This window comes from Alligator mississippiensis, chromosome 2 (genome assembly GCF_030867095.1).
Source record: "Alligator mississippiensis isolate rAllMis1 chromosome 2, rAllMis1, whole genome shotgun sequence".
NCBI lineage: Eukaryota > Metazoa > Chordata > Crocodylia > Alligatoridae > Alligator > Alligator mississippiensis.
The window spans coordinates 124,472,082-124,493,684 of record NC_081825.1 but is presented as its reverse complement, the minus strand read 5'-3'; the positions used below and the strand labels follow the sequence as shown (position 1 = coordinate 124,493,684).

Genomic DNA, 21,603 nt, shown 5'->3' with positions numbered 1-21,603 from the left:
GACATATGCAATGTTCAAAGCTGGCAGCAAGTCACACAGGGCGACAAGGAAGATATGCCCCAGCTCTTGGGTTCGTGGACTTTGGCATGTGTTGTAGGGTTCCATGGTGGGGTTCAGGCAGAGAAACTGATGTATGTCCAATTACCAAGAGTTGGCATTTACTCCAAGTCTCTTCTGGAAGCCTCTGGACAGGGCGAGAGAGAGGGGCCACTGTGAGGGGAAGCTCCTGAGTGGGGCACAATTCTCTATAGCAGCCAGCCAATCAGAGGTGGCTCAGATGCTCAGTTGTGCTCAGCACTCTCTGGCATCCCAGGGAGCCCACAGGGCATATTGGGATGCGTGCAAATTTCAACTACCCTCCATTGTTGTCAAGAAAATATGAAAAATGAAGTCTTACACTTCTGCTCAGATGTAGGCAAAGATTATGACTGATGAGCCTGCTAGCCCAAATGCAAATAAATTGAAAGAGAGGTGTTCCGACAATTTATATTACCTCCATGTACACACATTATATATAATTCTGCTTCAGAATTGTACGCTGAATTATTTTTCACTGGAACAGTGATGCTGTCACATGTATAGAGGTAGACCAAGACCCAGATTGTATGTTCTGCCTTCTTGTGGTATCTCAAACCTTTTCACTAATAACCCTGAAGTTGATGGCCTTCTGTAGGACATCTCTATAAAGAGATGACCTTCTAAAGTAAGTTCAAAACCATTACAAATCATTTTTTGTGTATGTTCAGAATGAGTATTTGACTGAAACAAGGCATTTTTGACTTGGCACAGACACTCAAGTCCAGCTGAAGTCATGAGGTACCTATTAGTTGAATGCTGGCCATATGGTTTATTACATATGCCAGAAACAAAATTCATAAGAGTTGCTTCACTGTTGATACATGGGAGGGGGGAAGAGGGAGGGGATGGAGGAGAGGGAGTGATCCACTTGAAAGTTTCCAAATAAGATGCTCTACATAGATGATTTTTTTGTTGTAACTTTACTTTTCCATACCAATTTACACACAGGAACATTAAGTCTTTGTAAAATGTTGTAGATTTTTCTCTAACATTGGCAGCAGTTGAGATGCTTCGGCATAAAAAGAGTTCTTGAAAAGATGTAAACTGAACCTGGCATCTGTGTCTGCATTAAACATGCATACATTTTTCACAATGATTTCATGTCACTAGCTGTCACATCAATTCTTCTAATATCTTTCCTATGGTATCTCTTTGCTGAATAATGTTAAATAACTTGCTTTCAAGCAGTGTAATACAGGCAATGTCTTTTCAAGAGTATGTGCCCAAACTGGAAGCCCAAGTAGGGTCCAAACACTTAAGAAATGGGTGAACAAACAGCCAAAAATAGTTGGGGTATCCCTTTCTGCTCTTAGAAAGGTGGGAAACAAAGGGGAGAAGTCTCATTCTTACGTCTATAGGGAATTGTTATAAGCGATATATAATAGTATAAACATGGATGCCATAATCTATACATTATTCTTGAGATCACTTCCATATCCAGAGACCCCCCAGCTGGAACAAGACCTCTTTGTGCTAAATATTATACAAATATATATGGAGATAATATCTCTGCCTTGAAAAGCTTATAACCTGACAAGAGGCAACAAATGGATGAGACTAAAGAATAGGGAGAAATGGAGACAGAAGGGTAGCAATTATTTTGTGCAACTCCAGGTGTTCCTTGCTATATGGGCATAATTTGATAGTTTCAGGACATTTACAGGATTAGTAACAATATGTAAATATAAACAATACAGGGCAGCATTTCTAACTGGTAGAATATCTGGCTGCAGCAGGAGTGTATGTACACTTCAGCTCCCTAACTGGAGAGATGTATAGGTGAGCTCTCTGGCTAGAGGCTAGTAGAGGGCTGTTCTCATGGCTGTCCTTACAGGATCCCATTACTTGACAGCCTATCCTGTTCCTAACCTGGGAAGGGGACAGGCTGTTAATTAACAGGAGGAGCTCTGTGAGGGGCTCCAGGAGAGTTCCTACCGCAGGAGAATGTACCCCTCTCCCTTCAATCAGCTGATTGATAGGACAGAGGCCAGAGTCTTCATAGGACTCCCTGACAGTGCTCTGCCTTCCTTCCTCTCCTTGGGAAGTTCTCTTCCACAAGAAATCTCTTGAACATCTGTATGGCTCTCTTTTTGTGCCGGGAGAAAAGTTTTTGTCCCAGCACAAATGGAACATCTATGTGACCACAGTCTGATCAGGGTCTTGGAACATGAGGGATCTCTTTCCAGTCCTAGCACCACCCTGTTACGTGACAGGAGGCAAATTCTTTTGGCTAAAGTCACAAATGAAGCTCTTTGAGCATGTGTACATGTTCGGTAATGCACCATACTTATGGTGCATTAAGTTTAGTACTTGGTTAACCAAGTACTAAACAAATGTGTAGTAACTCACACTACCATGCAGAAGCACCAGTGCGTGGGTTTTTAGTAACACTTAATGCACAATAGCCTAATACCACTGTGTGTGCAGTAGCATATTACCACAGTTTTTTGCCTGGCACACTCCTGTGCAGTGTTATTAGGCTACCGTGTAGTTAACATCACATGTAGACGTGCCCTGTCTGGAGCAGGGACCTGAACTTTATTCACACCTAGATTCAAGTTTGTGCTCTGTATCAGAAAAAAATGGAATTCAAGCATACATGTCACACTCCAAAAAGTGCTCTAAACAAGTGAGCTGTTGCAAATGCAGTCTTGGCTTCAGTTACTTTTTGTTCCAGTTTTCTGAGCATGCCTACTATAGTCAACCTCAAAGGCAACACACCCTCGTTACAATGTAGCAAACCCCCCCAGTTTTTCTTTTTTTTACTTAGCAATATGATATCCCCTCCCCCCCATCATTTCTGCCTTTTTCTCTCCCCTCCTCTATTCCCTGTGGGTATATATATAAGTAGTTATAAGTTAAGTTGAAACCCTGTGTACATAAGTCCCCTTTTATAGTAACCATGAGCTATTGTAATAGTGCTTTGTTGTGTGTGTTGGATTACTGTAATGTATTATACCATATGGTTATTGTGTCTTAAATGTCTCTATGTTAACATTTTATGATTTAGGCCTGCAATCTGGGATGGCATGAGTGATGTCAAGTATCCATTTCGTGTCAGGTTCCCATCTTGTCCCCATGCCCTGTTGTGTAGGTATGTTGCAATTAGTATTCCCATTTAAGTCTGTAACCTCTCCCATGTAAATTGGTTTTCCTTGAATGTCTGAAACAAAAGAGTGAATGGATGAGTGAAACACAATGATAGCAGGACCCCCTACTAAATCACCCCACCATCAAAACCAATACCTGGACCAACAACCCAGGCATTGGAACCACCCTCCACATTCAAAAAACAAAAGATGAGGCAGCCCACCATTGTGCCAAGGCTGCACATGCTCAATAAGAACATCTGGAGTTCTCTGGAACAGGGCTGACCTTGCCCTCCACATAGGAGATCAAAGGTAGTTTGCCCCATAAAAAGGGGTAGTGAAGACTGACTCCTGGGGATGTCTTCTCCATCTGGACCAGCACCATGCCACACCACCTATCCACCCAGAGGCCCTGCTGGTGACCCCCCTCTGGACAATACCTTGCTGGAGAAGACCCCAACTGGCCATTGAGGATCAACTCACAGCCCAGGATAGGTAGCTATCACCCCAACCCTCTCTTCAACCAAGGACTTGGATTCTGTTTCTCTTCCCGACCTGGACTCCAACCCTTCCACTGAGTCTCTTTCTCCTGCTACCATTGGGTGAGTGTGTGTGCTTGTGTGAGGGAACCAAGCTGTACAGTACAGTGTTCATTTAATAAAACTGTTATTTGGACCCTGAGTTGGGTTTTGCTTTGCTACAGTTTGGCCTTGCTCCAGTCTCTGCTCTTCGCCCCTCTAACTTCTGTCTCATTTCTCCCTCTCCTGCTTCTAGCTCACCACCACCTCCAACACCTGTCCCATTCTCCTTTGGCTCCAGCTGTCCTGAGCTCCTTTCTGCCTGAAAACCCCTGTTTCCTTGCTATTGCCTTGTCCATGCTGCCTTTTCCCTGATCTCTGCCATTGCTATTGCCTTATCCCCACTGCCTTTTTCCCCGATCTCTGCCACTTGCTCTTTAGTTACCAAGCACCCCAAGCATAGGTACCACAGGCACAAACACACACACACACACTGTCACCTGAGTCAGTGTTTAACCTGTGTGTATATTGTGTATGATTTCATGTCATTATCATTAGGGTGTGTATGTGCTTGAATTGGTGATATGTATGCATGTGCCTAGGCTGGTAATCATGGATGTGTATGTGCCTGAGTTGGTAGTGTGTGTGTGTGTATGCATCTAATTGATTTGTGTGTTTGTATATGTGCAATTGTGTCACACCCTCCTGTCTAGTAGCACAATTTTGAGATCCTGTGAGTTGGCCTGACCCCACAGGACAACAACAAAGTCATCTATCTTTGCATTGCACAATGGCTTTTATTTAAACTAGTGCCTTGAATATGTACACTGTTTTTGATCACATTCATCTTAAAAGTATTGAGCTATGTGGTTACCAAAACCAGTCATTTTTATTAAAGAAATAAATGGTTCGAAAAGTCCATGCACATGTTTTAAACTAAATCCTTCCACATAATTAGATCTCAAAACTTATCAGATTTTTGTCTCAGCCATTATCTCATACTGTGCATGCTTTCCTACTATTGTTAACTGACTTCTCAAATCAGAGAGAGGAAAAGAGAGAGAAAGAAATATTATTGTGGCCCTGGGGAATTTGATGCATCTCAGCCAGAGAAAGGGGACCATTGGGCACACAACAGTGTGAATATCATGGGGCTGCTTCTATAAAGCACATGTCTGTTTTAACAAAGGAACAGGCATTCTGATGAGTCTCCATGTAGGTGACCTGATGGCATAAATCTTTTGTGCAATAAACAGATCTTTCCATGGTTAAGCCTCTGAATACTGCTTTACTTTCCTTTTTATTCTGAACAACTTCAAAAGATGCTCCTCAACTTCACACATCACAAGTAAGAACTAAAGCAATCCATATCAAGGAGAATTTCAAATGGACATGTTGTACAGGAAGGACATTTATATATATACATTTTAAAAATGTTTGCCAGCAAGCTTGATCAGAGAAATGAGGAAAGTAAATTCAATAGAATGATAGGCTATTTAGCTCTGCTGTACATTAAAGTGATGAAGCCGTGCTAACAAGCAGTTTGCTTCCCTGAAAACACGGGTGAGTCACTGGTTAAAAGTTTGTACATGTACTTCTTGTTTCTGGCTTCTCCTTGCAAATTGGCGTTTACCATTTTGACTCCAGAGGCATGTCTAGGTGAGTGCACACATGTGGTTTGCAGTTCCTCTAGCTGTTTGAGATACTGCACATGGTGCATGTGCAACCGTTCACCATGTTGTGAATTTGCAGGGTGGCACCAAAATTTGACACCAGGAGATCCCGGTGTAAACAAAAAAAAACAGAAAAAAAGTTGTGGGGCACACGCAGCAGCAGTATGCACTACCAGAAACAGAGCCTGGCCATCCAGAATCATGCTCTGGCTACCAGCCAGGCTCCCTATGGCCAGATCAGCATTGCTGCTGCCCCAGCAGGCCCCCAGGACAGCAGGTGCTGGCCCCAGCCTCCCTTGCCCCAGCTGGGACAATTTGGCACATGCTGGAGTGCGCGTGCAGGGACGTGCCCTGGGGCATGAAGCAGTGGCACAAATATGTGCCGCTACTAGTTCTACCATGGCAAACTCACACCCCTGCATGTGAGGATGCACCCAAGATGTTCTAATCAGCTTTCAGTAAACTTATTCACAAGCTGATTGTGGCTTTCAAATGGTTCATCCTTTTCCCAGCCTATACTTTCACATATGATTCTTCTCCTTGCAATTCTGGATGGATTATAAGAGTGTGCTTTGCCAAGTAGGGCAGCCAAAATGCACAAAAAGTAAAATATCAGTTTTGAAAATCACCTGTCTTCATCCAACAGCCATTCAGATAAAGAATAAAACAGAATCAATATTAAATTGCTAAAAGACTTCTGCCATCAATTCATTCTAGTACTTGTTGGGCACAGCTACGCGAGACATTTACTGTGGAGTTGCCTAATTAGCTCTGCAGTAAACATCTCAGCATCTACATATGTGGTCCTATTAGGCCACAGGAAATTAATAAACTCCACAGCAGGTTAGAACTTGTAGGGTGCTGACAGATGTGACAGTTTATTACTGGATTGGCCATTGGAAATGTTCTACAGCTGTGCACTTCTGTCAGTGCACAGCATCAGAGTGCTTTAAAAATCCCCGATCCTCCATTCACTTTCTCTTTCAATAGTGTTGTTCTCCTAAGCCTGTCCCTTCTGGTTATCTAAAAGAACACCATCAGTTCCCACTGAATCCTCATTGTTAGTCCATGATGGAGGGAACATTACATACAATATAATTGGGAGTACCAGCTTCTTAATTACATTTACTTGATCTGCCATTGACAGTTTACGGTTGTACCAACTCTCCAATTTTTGTCTCACTTTCCCTTTCACTTTTTCTCAGGCCACTTTGCCTGTCTGTTACGTATTCACTTCCACTCGCAATATCTTGATTTGGTCTGTTGTGACCTGTAACCTGAGTTTTCCTATTCCTTCCATCTTCCCACCACCAAGCATGTATTTTTTGTACATCTAGTTTTGCCTATGATGCTTTTCTGTATTCATTTGTCTGTCTTATTGCTTGTTCTAGGGAGGGTTTCGGGGCTGGCTTTAGTCTTCCCAGTGCCAGCCTGGTATTGCAGTACCTCCAGGCCTGGTGTCCGTTCCCTGTGCAAGAAACACCTGCCACTTTTTTTAAGGGCTGAAAAGAAAAAGTTTTCATCAATAGACTGCTTCTTGGCCTCTGGGTCAAGATCAGGATGATGGCCTGGCTTGGCTAGAAGGCTTAGGAGGGATCCAAGGTAGCTGGAGCAGCAGTGGTGGTGACAGCAAGGTTTTCACTTGGCAAGGTTTTCACTTGAGCATTTTGAAATTAGAGATGACTCGTCTGGGTTTCAGCAGGCTGATACTGCAGGGGATGCTGAAGATTTGGGCACTTGATATGCCTAAGGCAGATGCCAAATAATTTGGACTGGGAGGTAATGTTAAGGGATGCGATGGTATAGTGAAAATTCTGAGAGACCTACAAGGAAAGTTGGAAAGATCCTGTCCTGGCACTCTTTGATTTTGGTGCTGTTGAGGCCACCAGAAAAATAGTCACAATTAAAATGTATATGGACGCTGTTGAAGTGTAGGGTATAAAATTTAGCTATTGAGGCACTGTGGGAAAGTGGAGAACATGGACAAGATCCAAGACCCAGATGGGTTATGGATTGGGGTCTAGAGAGCCCAGGTATTACTTTGAGTGGATTCAGTAGGGGTAGGTAGGGTACAACACCTGCCTCTGGGAATCACGTTAGGACCCCACAAAGGACTAGTAATTTACTATGCACAGCTGAACTTGTCTGAGCTGCGAGAAGGAGGGGCATTTGGCAAAGACTTCCCACCTGAGATTTGCACAGCATGCAGGGAGAAGGGTCACGTGGTACAAGAATGTAAGAAAGAATGGAAGTGTATTTTGTGCAGAGAATTGGGTCATGTGTTCCACACTTTTTTTTTAAAGGAAAATTTTTCATAGCTCAAGTCAAATCAGCCAAATCAAGTCCAAATCCATGAGTCATTCAAGAGCCACACATGATCCTACTACTGGCAAACATTCTCCACCCCCACCTGGGGCTTCAGATGCTTCCAAATCCTTTGGCAGGAATCCTACATGTAGGCCCAAGCCCAGAGGCTTGGGGTTCAGATGCTCCAAAGTTTCGCTTGCCCTCAGCCATACGGCTTCAGGAGCGAGCTAGGGAGGAGTCTCCAATTTCCATAAGTTGGCATATAACCAAGAACTTCCCACTGGAAGTAAAAGTGGGAGGCTAACTATGTCTTACCTCAGTCAAGCTTCTACCCCCTGCCAAGAATATGGTTTTCCCCTGCCAGTAGGAAAACCACCTTGGTTTTCCCCTGCCAGGTACTGCCTAAGATGCAGCCCACCTAAATAAGGTATAGTGCCCATTGCACTCAGTCCTGCTTGGCACTGACTCTTTTGCAATTCATGGTGAACCACTACAATGATTACATTTCAACTGTGTCTTCACTCCCACAGCTGAACACCTCCTTTCTTTCCTATTTCCAATGATTTCTGCTTCTTCACCAGCCTTAGATGTATAGCAAACATTACAAAACTTCTATGTAGATGAGAGGCTCTGTTGCCCCCTCTCTCAGCTCACTGCATGTGATTGGTGCCTTCTATAAGTTGAAGCCAGACCAGGCAGTGTGGGCAACTGGTGCCGCCTTACTTGGGGGGGGGCATGTGCCCCCCAGTAGCCAGTCAGCGACTGGGGGGGGGTCCCCCCACAGCTGATCGTGAGGTGGCCAATCACTGCGGCTGCTTCCAGAAGTGGCTGCAGCTGCTTTTGGAAGTGGCTACAGACACTTCTGGGAGCACTACGGTCTTCCCACTCCCTGGCCAGTGCTTGCAGGGGGGGCACCATTGCTTCTGCCTGCCCCCACCACCCATCACCTAAGTGGAGACTGCAGCCGGTCAAGGGGTGCACCAGCACTCTCAGGAGGTGCATGTGCACCTTCGTGCACCCCTACACATTGCCACTGCCAGGCAGCCCTGCATTTCATCTGCATATAAAGTTTTGGAGGATCCCAGGACTCATGATACGAACACCTGGTTCCAGCCATGAGTGGGAGGGCTAATTAGCACATAGATCCTTTCTGGGGAGTATCTAGAGTCCAGGCACATACTGAGCAGTGCTGGGCTGTGGGGTCACCTTTGGGTGAAATACTACTGAATCTGCTGGGGTCCAATCCACTGAACTATATGATAAAACATAAGCCTTTTGGCTTTGGTTAATATCATGCATAGTTATAAGTACAAAGGTACAGCTCAAAAGTGTGTTTATGGAGTACCTGTACTGAAACTTGCAGCAGCTGGAGAAAAAGATAAAGTGCATCAATCGAGATGAACTAAGTCTACTCATAGTATTTTGTATGCAAATGACTATAGGTATGTTTATTTTAAAATCAATGCTTTTTTGTCCCTTGCATATTTTTTTCTCATTTCTACATGCTCAGCAGTGGAACAGAGCCTAAACAGGGTCTGCAAGTAAAGGGGGAGAAAGGGCTGATGGGCAAAGAAATTGGGGGTAAGAGGGTAAGGGGGGCACCTGGCCCCCCCAGTCACTAGTCTCCCTGCTGCAGCAGTGGGAATGGGATGAATTCAAGGCAAACATCTGACAATCAGATTTTATACCTGGAAAATTATCATAAATTGATACTTTTTCCTTATATAAAATCTAATCATTGAGGGATCACCTTATATGAAGGGCCATGTTAGATTTGACTATATATGGTATTTCTATACAGTCTTATCCATTTTGAAATCTTGATTTCATCTTTTTGCCAAGGGCTAATTCTGTAATCCTTTCTTAAACAGAGTAAATCCTCAGTCCCTGACTACTTCTATTAGAATTATAGAACTACTTAGCATTAACTGTTTTTGGTCATTTAGCCAACTGACATATTGATGATTTCACTAGGATTAGAACAGTGTTCTGTTGACATATTATCAGAAAAGTAATAACTCAGCAGTTTATATAAAAAGATGTGTGCAAGGAAAAATGAAAAACCCTCATAAGTTTCTATGATTTCAACCCCACTTTCTCCCTAGTCACAGAGCATAATGGTGCTAGATTCAAAGTATTTTTCCAAAGCAAATGCATAAAGACTAAACTCTTATAGGAAAGGTGTTACTACAATAGGTTTTGAGACATCTATGTTCTTGAGGTCTCTGAAATCTAGTCCAAATTACTTTTAGTGGTCATTGGAAGGTCTTCATTAAATAATATTTACTACTGAGACTTCCTTATCCCTGTGCTAGCCAGTTGGTAAAGTGACTTCTTTCATTTCCTGATAGGTTAACATATTTTACACTTATTTAACACTCATTAGCATTTCAGTACTTCATGCTTTACTAAAGACAGATTTTCTGGAGAGCTAGGTCAAGGTCTTAGCATGATTATGCATTAACAATAGAGCATAAGTATACTGCAACAGTATAGGAATACAAGTTACTACAAGGTGCAGAGTTCATTAAATGTTTTCAGTGTGTTTAAAATTAAAAACTACAGCATGCATATAGTTCTGTGACAACAGTCATAGATATGTTGTAATATAGGTTACTAATAAACAGTAATCTCTCTCTACTCTGTAGGCCTACTACTACCAGAACTCTATAGTGAATTCTCTCATTCCTCTAGGGGTGAAGTTACTCATTACTCTTAGACCATACTAAATCTGTGAAATGGTAAGTGCTATGAAAGTTAGAATATTCTATGAGCAGTTGCATGTTAAGGGTTAATATTGTTTCTTGCCTGCACAACTCTGACTTGCCATTAGAGGGCTGGTGAGCAGGAGCATGGCTAGGATCCAGGGCACATGAGCTTTATCTCAGCTTTGGGGGAGGAGGGGGGATTGGAAGTTGTGCATCTTGGGATGCCAGAAGAATGCAAATTGCACATTGTATCTCCATGAAATTACCCTAATATGAGCTAGTGGTAAATCCCACATTAAGTGGCATAACTTTGAAATGCTCAGAGGATACTTAGCATAAATTAATGAGCTTTTATGTGTGAACATTCATGTTTAAGTGCCTTTAGTGTAGTTTAAGTGTAATGTGAAACTTCACCCTAGAATAATTCCTAAAGTACTTGCACCAAAACAATAGTTTGAAGGGCTGTATTCATCCTAGGTCCATCAGCTCTTCAAAATGAGAAGCCACAGGTTTTCTCTCTTTCATATAAATGAATGGCATATTAAGCTGTCCTTCCAAGTACACTTTTCCCCCTCTAAAGCTAAGGAAGTAGAGTTGAGTAATCTTTTCAGTGCTCCAACTCTGTGATGATTTTGGCTATCACTTAGGCGTGACATTGAGATAGTAAACATAAGCGGGGAGAAACTAGAACATTCTCCAAGGCACACCACGAAGCTCATTAACATTATAAAACTGTGTGTCAAATGCTGAGGGAAAATAACCTGAAAAGCTGCTGCAGGGAATCGAAGGACTTCTAATGCTTGCTCTGGGCTTGGAAGAGGGCAGCCTGTGCATAATGGACTGTACTTTAGTAAGAGTGGGAAGTTTTAGCCAGCGACAAATCTCTTCTCTTACAAAACATACAGGGTATATACAGAATTGATCTGTGCACATTTTACAGTGCTGTAATTTAGATCACTTTTTACAGCACTAGTTATAGCACTAGTTATAATTTAAAGCTTTAAGTTATTTAAAGCTACAGGTTGCTAAAGTACTGTACAGCGGTCTTAAACATGGCAGAAGTGCAGTGTTTGCTACAGAGGCCTCTGAGCCTTCCTGCACTTTCTAAGCCAGGAAGCAAGGTCACTCCGCAGCCTCCTGGGGCTTTTCCACTGGTCAGAAATTTGACCAGCATACAGAAGTTATTTAAAACTACAGGTTGCTCAAGTGCTGTAAAATACAGTGCGTCAAATTTAATACCTCATTTAACAAGGGTCAATTTAAAGCATTATACCCATTTTTAAGGTGCTGTAAAGCCATGAACTTCTGCTGTGCATGACAATAAAATGCTTTAAATGACAAAAAAACCCCAAATTCTGTACACACCCTGTATCAAGCTGTTAATGATCATCAGGTCATAAATGTTCAGGGTGTCATTTCACGTAAAAAACCAAAAGACACTGTAGGAACAAATTTACCAGTCTTATAGACCTTTTCTTTTATATCATTCTTTACAGTATCTAACTATAGTAAAAGCTGTGTTAACTGGCATGAGTGGGGTAAGGGGGTGCCAGTATCTAAAAAGGCACCAGATAAATCAGATAAAAACCCTGTGGAGTGGGACAGGAGGGGGGAGGAAAGGCAGCCGCATGCAGAGCAGGGGCTGGGAGGGGGGTGGCGGTGGCCATATGCGGAGCGGCAACAGTGCAGGGTAGTGGGTGGTGGCCCCAACGTCTGGCAGCCACTGGAAATTCCAGTTAATAGAGTACTTTGGATAATAGAATGCCAGTTAACACAGCTTTTACTGTATGCAGCTCTTGAAAATCTAAGTATTCAAAACCTCTATTTAGATGATTATGTGATGAAGTTATTCATGAGTGCATTAGGATCCTCTGCATTCTTTGAATGAGCCAGGCTTTATTTTGAAGTCATACACAAAAGTGCCATTGAATCATATCATAAGTGCTTTCTTTCTGGTGCATAAGTACCCTTTCATTTCCTCAATGAAAATTTTCCCAACTTAAAAAAACCCAGACCTTTTCAACATCAAGATGTGGGATTAATTCTAACTCTAAACCTCTAAAATACGTTGTTATAGGATAGAAACTTGAAGCAACTTTGGAACACCCGAGTCAAGCCCAGGCTTTCTAATCATCCCTACTATAACACAATGTGACTGCGCCACATTAAATAATAAACATTTACACACAGTTGCAAGCCTAAAGAAATGCCATTACTAGACTGATTTATTTCAATAAACAGGAAAATGGTGACTTTTTAGTAGACACCACTGAACTTGTTCTGTCTAGCCAATCAGAGCAAGTTAGAAATTTTCCAAAGAAACAGGCTTTCTTGAAATCAAAATGTTTTGAAAGTGAAGTCTTGGGTTTTAGAATTTCCTATAAAACAGAGGCTATGCTAGTTTCCTGACAGCTTTCCCAGTAGGGTGTTCAGGAGGTCAAGTTTCCTGAACAGTACAACAGCCCCAACGTGAAACTGTCTGGAAGCTGGGAATGCCAGATCTCCTGGGCTTTAGGCTGGCCTTAACATGAAAACTGCATTAGTGCCAAGGACCCATGGTATTGGTTTCCATGTTGTGCAGATCTTGCAACTTGGGAATCAGCTGCCCTGTGAGCTGAGCAGGCAGTGGACCTGGTACTTCGGGAACCTTGGATCCCATGATTCAGAGCAGTCTGCCCAGTGGGGTGCTATTCTTATCTGGAGACTCTGAAAATCCTGACAGCTACTGATTGAAATGAAATTTCACTGTCTGAAATTCCAGCTGCAACTACATAACAGAACAAGGGTTTTTCCAGTCCTCTTCTAAACTTCTTTTCTACACAGTTAAGCCACATTAAAATGCAATTTGCAGTACCACAGTCCTCATTACTGAAAGCAGAGGGCAACCTGCCTAGACTGGGGATCCACGGGAATGCATTTCATTTCAGAAAAACAGAAACAGGGTGTTGCCAAAAAAATAAACAAACAAACAGCAATAACAGCCTTCCCCCCCGTGCCTTCCCCCCCCCCCCCAAAAAAAAACAAAAAACCAACCCAAAACAAAAACCCACTGTGTGGAATTTATATTCCATAAATATTTGTCAATGTTTTGGTTTTTCATCCTGACCTGGAATGAAAAGAAGAAAACAATACTACAAACTAAAATGATACATGGAATGGGCATTTGATTTCTGGCCAGCTTTGTTGAGATAAGTTCACAAGGACATAATTACCCTACTAACAGGTAAACCAATCAAAACTGCAGGCCAAATACTTCTAATAACAACTAGCTGTTTTGCTGTTTAACTACCATTCATGTGTTTATTCCTTTTAAAAACATGAAGTTACCTCCCCAATCACATATGGAAAACGTAAAGTAATGCAAAATATTCCAGTCTGGAGGTATTTGTACTTGAACAGTAAATAATGAGTAGCTGTGGGATATGACATTTATTTTACTCAGGAGACTAGCATGACTCAAGTTTTTTGTCACCACACTAGAATTTTTAGGTTGTTTGCTCACTTGTGGGATGTCGTATCTCATAGACTCCCAACATATTCACTTCATGTAGCTAGGAGGGAGAAGGGGAAGAGAGGAGGGGAAGAATAAAAGACCTAATATAGGCTTAGTAAATAAGGGGCTTAATTCAAAGCCCCTTGAAAACTCATGCAGCATTTGGTGGAATCAGGCCTTATGTAAATAAATGTGTAACTAAAGAAAACCCCTTTGTGTTCATGTTCCTTCCCTTTCAAAAAATATATCCATAATATATATTATGGATAAAATTCTGGTCTCAGGGTTATATTGATATAACTCTGGAGTAAACCTACTGATATCAATTCACCTCCACACACTGGTGATTGAGACTGTGCAGTGTAGGTACACATCTATATTTTAAGAGGAGAATTGTGAAGTATAGTTATTTTTCCTACAGGAGCAGCAGTTTACTCTACCAAATAAAGGCCAAATCATAACATGCATGGGTGGCTGGTAAAACATGGTCTTACTTTCAAAAATAAAAAGCTCACTTGGATGATTAGGTGAGAGCATATGCAAGATTTAAATGATATATTCATTGGAGATGGGCCTAAGAAATCTGATAATATATGGGAATCTCCAACTAATCAGTAGGGATGATCATTACTTCTACGTGGCTGGTGTATCTGGGCCATAGGATGACATTACTTTTGATAACAGATATTTTAGTGAATTACTTGATATATGAAGATAATTGTATTCACATTGTATTTTGGACAAAATATATTTAGTTTAATATATTCAGGGAAAGCAGAAGGGGGTAAATCTACTTTGGCTAATTTGCTCACTTTACTCTTCCTGAAAATTTAAGCTACTTACCATCTCGGTAGATGAACTAGTAAGTGGCCTCAAAAAGTCAGTTTTGATGTTATATTAAGTTCAGTAATATTGGATGGTGTACAGTGTTGACTGACTGACTGTCTATTGCTTTTTTATCCTGCATTATTCAAGAACTGGCAATTAAAATGCAGTATAACCTCAAGTGGAAGGTGAACCTAAACTCACACAAAGTTAGGAAATAAATGAGCTAAGGTTTCTACATAAGCATTAATTCTTTGTGTGGTACAAACCACCTATATATCATGTATAAAGAATTTAAGACCGAGTAATACATTCAGCCATGTATTTAACAAAAACCACGATAGGATAAGGAAGGTTATGTTTCTAGTACTCTTTGTATCCAGAGAGAGCTTTTTTTTCTTTCTAATTATCTCACCTATGACTTTCTGGGGACAAAATGAAAGAAAAGAATTGACAGCGTCCTAAAAATGCCTTTTTGTTATTTGCACACACATTTAAATTATTTCCTGTCCCTGATACTAAAGCAGATTTTCAAAACAGTGTGTCTCAATGAAATGTTAATCTTTGTGATGCAAAAAGTGTGGTGACATGCCTGAAGTGGCAAGCCCTTTCCTGGGATTGAACAGAAGTTCCTGTGCCCATCAGAAAGGGAGAATACTCTCTGGGAGGTTTCAAAATAGGTGGGGCCTTTGTTAAACTCTTCTACAATTACACCAGATGTTAGTGAGTCAGACCAGGAGTGATTTTTCAATTGCTTCATAAAACTTTTACCATTTTAATTTCCTCCCAGTCAAACCAAGCAGCAGCAGGGATCCCTGTTTAAGATGTATTTAAATGGCAACCTTTTCAGAGAAGGGCGACTAGTATCAACAGAGAATGGGAGGAGACAAAAAGAACTTGGCTGGCTTACCTTAGCAAAATGAAGGCTCAGAGAAGATGACTGCTCCCTAATACATCAGTGGATAAAGAAAAGGAAACAGAAAAGCTAATTAATACATGCATAAGAACAAATGGGTTAAAAACAGCTATCAAGAAATTTAGTCTGGAAATTAGAAGAAAGTTCCTAAGCATTATGGGAGTGAGGTCCTCAAACAGACTTCCTAAGGAGGTCATTTTACCCCCAATTACAATCTATGTTCTAAGCTGGACTTCCATCAACTTAAGAAAGAGAGAAAGACAGTCCTTCCAGTCCTACGTTCCAATTCCTTATGACCAAGCTCACAATCATCGTCAGCTTAACCAAGTTGACACACCTAGGGTTTAAAAGGCTTGCTTTCAAAATGTATTTCAGTAAGAAAAGATAGAAATATGCTTGAGTCATTCTGCCAACGTGCATGAGTGTCATTGCTTAAATGGTGCAATAAGCTTGTGAGAACATACATTTGTATTGGAAACTATTCTGTAACCTAGTGTGTTGCAGGCCCTAGAATTAACAAATGACCTGTTTTGCATGCACAGTACGTAGCTCTAATTATAAATTTATACCTAGTGATAAAATATAAATGATCTTGGTTGTTCATAATACAAATGTATTCATTTTCCATTCAGTAAGTAATTTTCTCTTTAATAAAACATAATTTCACAGCATAAACTGAAATAATTTTGATCAGGTTGTAGCTAATTGTATCTGTGTTGCTAGAGTGTCACCTGCTGGGCACTGCTAGTACATTGGCCTCAAACATGTTGGAAGCTTTCTGAAAGTAGACTAAAGGACACATTCTTTGGGGATGGAATTATATTGACTTCAGCGGAGTTAAGTCAACAGAGAAGGCCTTTCCAATTTCATGCAAACTCACTATGTAATGAGAAACACACCCTACATTTCTCACTTTTTTTCTCCAAGCTTGGACCTTAGCCAACCCCTGTCTCTCAAGCTGCACTCTGTTCTGAAGGAAAAATGAATGTTTGGGATGCTTCCCACTGTTAGCTTCTTGTGTGCTTTGCAAGCACATATTGTTCTATATTTAATCTTTGAGAGAGGAGCATGATGAAGTCCTCGATAACAGACGTGCTGTGTAATTTCAGAGAACTAATTTCGATATCAACTCCTTATATCAGTGATGAATTTACTTGAGGCCTACCCTTCTACCCCACCCTTCACCATGAAATTAGGGCAAATACACTTATTTTGTAACTTACCTCCCTGACTGGGGTGTTTTGAAAATAATTTTTATAATTTTTTTAATAAGGTTCTTGTAATATTCCAATAAAGGTATATTTATTTTTGCTTCAATATTAAACTGAATAATATAGCCCTAAGCCTCTAGCATATTAGTAAAGGTTCCACTCCTTTTTACTAAGAGAAAAATGTGTTCTGTTATATGTGATGATGCAGGCTACCATTTGTAGCTCCCTTTTCAAAATCCTAGATCTGCCCAGGCTTAGGTGCTAATTTCAAGGGAGCTCAAATATGGTGGGCTCAGCCACTGTACAGCCAACACCCCTGCTGCAGCCACCACCACAGCCACTGCCCGGGGCACAGAAACTATTTGTTATGCCTCTGTCAAGATAAAACTATGACAAATATGTACAATTTGCTGTCTCCAAGGACAACGTTAATTAAAGTTAGGGTTAGGCATTTCCTTATGCAAGAGCAATTTGCAGATGTGATGCCTGTTGACCTTTGAGCAATTTCATCTAGATGTTCTGAAGCTGAATTCAACAGCTGTAAAACATGTTAACACCTTGGTATGGCAGAATGCTTGAAATAGATAAGGAGAATTAGCCAAGTGTTCAATATATATATTAGATTCTTTTTTGAAATTTAAAGATATTGTCATTTAAATGTGCTCAAATGCAGGCATTTTAAATATTTTTTGGAAAAAAGGGTTTAATGGAAATTTTAACAAAGTAATTCTCTATTTCAAACATCTTTTATTAAAGCTTTCAGAAAAAAAGACATGCAGTTTTTAATAAAATAACCTGAAAAATTTCAACAAATATGATACATATATAGTTTTCATCCAACGTGATTTTTTAAAATAAACAAATAAATAAATAAATATAGGGTTTAATGGAAAATTTATATACATATATATATTTCTATAGATATATATATGCATATATGTATATATGTATATAAATTTTCCATTAAACCCTGTATGTATTTATTTATTTTAAAAATTCATGTTGGATGAAGAAAAACTTGAACATAAGCTGGTAGACATTAAAACCCACACTTTAGATACTCAGATATTTAACATTGGTCAGAGACAAAATTATAGCCTATAATTAATGGGGCCATGAGGCATCCTCACCCTCACAAACTAACACGCCTACACTTCAGGCTATTGTGGATTTTAGATGCATCTAGGCTAGTTTTAAACAAGCTTTTTAGGTTAGCAGAAGCATTTAGATGCAGCAGCACATAACTATATGGGCTAATTACCTTGCCAAGAAGCTGCAGCAGAATCTAAGTAAGATCCTTGTGATGCCTGCCAAAATGACATAAGACAAAATTCCTTCACAAATCCAAATCTATATATTTTTTCAAGACTGAATACTGTGCCAAACCCTATTCCACCTATTTGATGTCTCGGTATGATCCTATTCCACCATGCTTACGTCCCTGAAAAAAATTATTAATAAAATTCTACTTTGGTAACTTGCTTTCATCTTAGCTTTAAGTCTAAGTTACAAAAAAGGAGTACAAAAAGGAAGGAGGAGAGGAGCATTTTATTTTCCTGTTAACTGTAGGACTCAAATTAGATTCACTCTCTTTCAGGCACTGGTACCATTGTGATGGTGAAACTAGTTCATATAGGTGTATGACATACTTCAGACATACATTGTTAAAAGGAAAGAGTTCTGCCTTTCCTGCAGATGTCTCTCAGCAAAGACTCCATAGACTTTATTCTGGATTTGGAGGTACTACTCACTGGGCATATCTACTTGAGATGTTTTACCGTATAGTAGACTAATCTACTGTGTAGTAAACCATCATCATCAATTATATGTGCACACCATTTACTTCACAGTAAATTAGTAAACTGAACAGTTAGCTACTACCTGTAAATACAGTAGATACTGTGCAGTAACATGTGTAGATGCTGATGAGGAGCAAATTAGTTCTCCATCAGCTGCAACACAAGAAAAGCCACAGAGGATGGGGAACTCCCCTGGTCTTGGCACTACTCAGTTCCTGGCTTTCCACAGGAGCCAAGCAGTGCTGGGACAGGGTAGCTCTCTGCTCCACCTCATCCCAGTGCTGCTCTGCTCCTGACTCCCCCAGAAGCTGGGAACTAAGCACCACTGGGACTGGGGAGCTCTCTGCTTCTCTGCCCAGTTGGGGGCTGGCTGGGAGCTGTCCCAAAAGCAGGAGAGCTCCTGGCCAACCCCAGACTGGTCAAGGATTTCCCTGGTCAGGGCTGGCTAGGAACTGTTGCAGAAGCAAAGCAGCTTCTGGACAGTCCCCAGATGGGCAGGGAAACCCTGCTGGACATAGGGCTTGTCCCCATGTGCATGGGGCTGGGAGAGTTCTGCAATGCCAGCTGTCCCCTGGCCCTGTGCACATCAGAACCTCTCCTAATGTGCACAGGGCCAGGAGACAGCTGCTGTTGGAGCCAGCAGAGCTCTCCCAGCCCCATGAGCATTGGGACCAGGCCCCGTGCTCCTTGCCAACCCTGGGGCTAGCTGGGAGCTCCCCTGGGCTGCTGCAGGGGGCCAGAGCAGGTTACGAGCAGCCCTGTACTCGGCTTTGCTCCCTATTGGGAGCATGTAGACGTGCTCCTAGGGAAGCTTACTGCACAGTATTTTATTGCAAAGTAAGCTTTTACACCATTAGCATTAATAGCATGTGTAGGCATGCCCACTATGTAGTAAATATAGAAGAAAATTATATTTAGATGGATATGTTTGATTGGATGCATGTAAAGAGAAGGATTTATAAGGGTCTTTATCATTTCATAAATTGCAACTAGTGATTTAGATCAGTGGTTTTCAACTTTTTTCATTTGTGGACCCCTAAAAAAAGTTGAATGGAGGTGCAGACCCCTTTTAATTTTAAGTGTGGATATTCACATACTTTTGACTAATCATGGTCATTTTTTGCAGACCACAGGTTGAAAGCCACTGGTTTAGATAGTTCAGTGATAAGCACTTTAAAGAAAATGAAGAATGCTCACAACCCTGGCTAGCTACACCCATTTCTGTCATTTGCTTTAAATGAATCTGCCCTCACATCTGCCTCCCTCCTCCCACTTTTTTTCTTTTCCCACTAATTACAATGCTTTTCCAATTTTTTCTTTTTCCTTCTTTTTTTTTTTTACAGCAGCTTAAAATGCCCTCTTTTCAACTTAAAGCAGATGTGAAGCACATTGAAAGATGCACTGTTCTCGAAAGTTTGCTACAATGTCTCATGAAATGGACAAATGCACAGCATTTATACTGAGAATTTTTTTTTTAAAATACAACCACTGCAAAAAACCTTATGTGCATGGCAGGGTGCGCAATGTTTGAGATGGGGCATAAAATTCCTCACATCTCAATCCTGCCACTGCCAGGGCCAATCCAGGACTGTGGCTTCCCCCAGCTCAATCCCACAGATCAGGCAGCAGGCATCTGTGTCCTGGACCTGGTGTCTGTACCATGATTAATTCTGAGAGTGTGATGAACCGTTTTTTCTCTTTTTTTACTGGGGTCTGAAGTTGCTCCTGGTAGCAGAGAACCCAGAAGTTCCTGGCTAGTAGGGGGTCTTGCTCTTCCACTCAGGGTAACACTGATCAACACATTTTGGAGCCATGAAAGAATGTTTTCCCTAGGTCAGATTGACAGGTTGTGGGGGTTTTGCTTTCTTCTGCAGCACGGGTTGGCAACCTACAGCTCATGGGCTGAACCTGGCCCACAAAAGTGACAGAATTGATCTAGCCTGTCCCCTTCTCCACGCTACGCCATGTTGCTGCTCCCTTCTGCATCCCTCCCCTCTCACCTAGAGCAGACACTGCTTACTCTCTCCCTCCTTTCTTCCCTCCCTGACACAGGTGCTGCTTACTGCATGTAAGCAGTTTCCTTCCTTCACCTGTAGCAAAACCCCCAGTTTTTCTTCTTTTTTTTTAATTTAAAAATACACTCCCTCCCCTTCCCCTAACCATTTTTTGACTTCTCTCTGCCCTCTCTATCCCTTATAAGTGATTGCAAGTAATACTAGGTAAACTAAGCTAAGTTCTTATACTCCCACATAGTAATAAGCCCCTTTTTATATTGTAAATAGTGTTCTGGTGTGTTTGTGTCGATTTTTACTGTTTTATATTGTATTACATTGTATTCCTATCATTTTTGCATTGATTTTTATTGTTTCATATCAATATTGTGTGGTTTAGGCCTGTGTCTATAAAATAATGTCAAGTAATGTCAAGCCTCCATCTTGTGTCCTCTGTGCAGGTGTAACCTATGTTGTAACTGTGACTCATGTCTAGCCAATCTCATGTAAATTGGTTCCTGAATGAATGGGGATGAATGAGAGTGCTTGAGGTACAATGGTAGCAGGCCTCTACTGAATAATCAGCTCAATGACTGGACCATCAGCTCAATGACTGGACTATTGCCTTGCATTGACTCACCCAGAAAACATGGACCTCACCCAGAGACAGAACAGGAACTCGGCATTTGAAAGACAAAGACCTTACAGAAATCAGCAATGCCATCATTGTGTCCTACCAGACAATGAGGACACCTGGATCTGCACGTAGGCATCTGAGCAGGACTGTCCTTGCCTGGACATGTCCCTCCCATAGGAGACACAGGTAGCCCGCCCCTATAAAAAGGTTCATAGATTCATAGATGTTAGGGTCGGAAGGGACCTCAATAGATCATCGAGTCCGACCCCCTGCATAGGCAGGAAAGAGTGCTGAGTCTAGATGACCCCAGCTAGATACTCATCTAACCTCCTCTTGAAGACCCCCAGGGTAGGGGAGA

The 21,603-nt window shown here is 41.3% G+C and overlaps 1 long non-coding RNA gene across 1 annotated transcript in view; it reads right to left on the bottom strand.

The window, feature by feature from the left end:
• The window catches only part of LOC109285003 (uncharacterized), a 162,187-nt gene that overhangs the window by 114,551 nt on the left and 26,033 nt on the right, over positions 1-21,603 (bottom strand). The window contains exon 4 of the long non-coding RNA XR_009459858.1: positions 15,602-15,638. This is a non-coding gene — a long non-coding RNA (uncharacterized LOC109285003). The remainder of the gene's footprint in view (positions 1-15,601; positions 15,639-21,603) is intronic.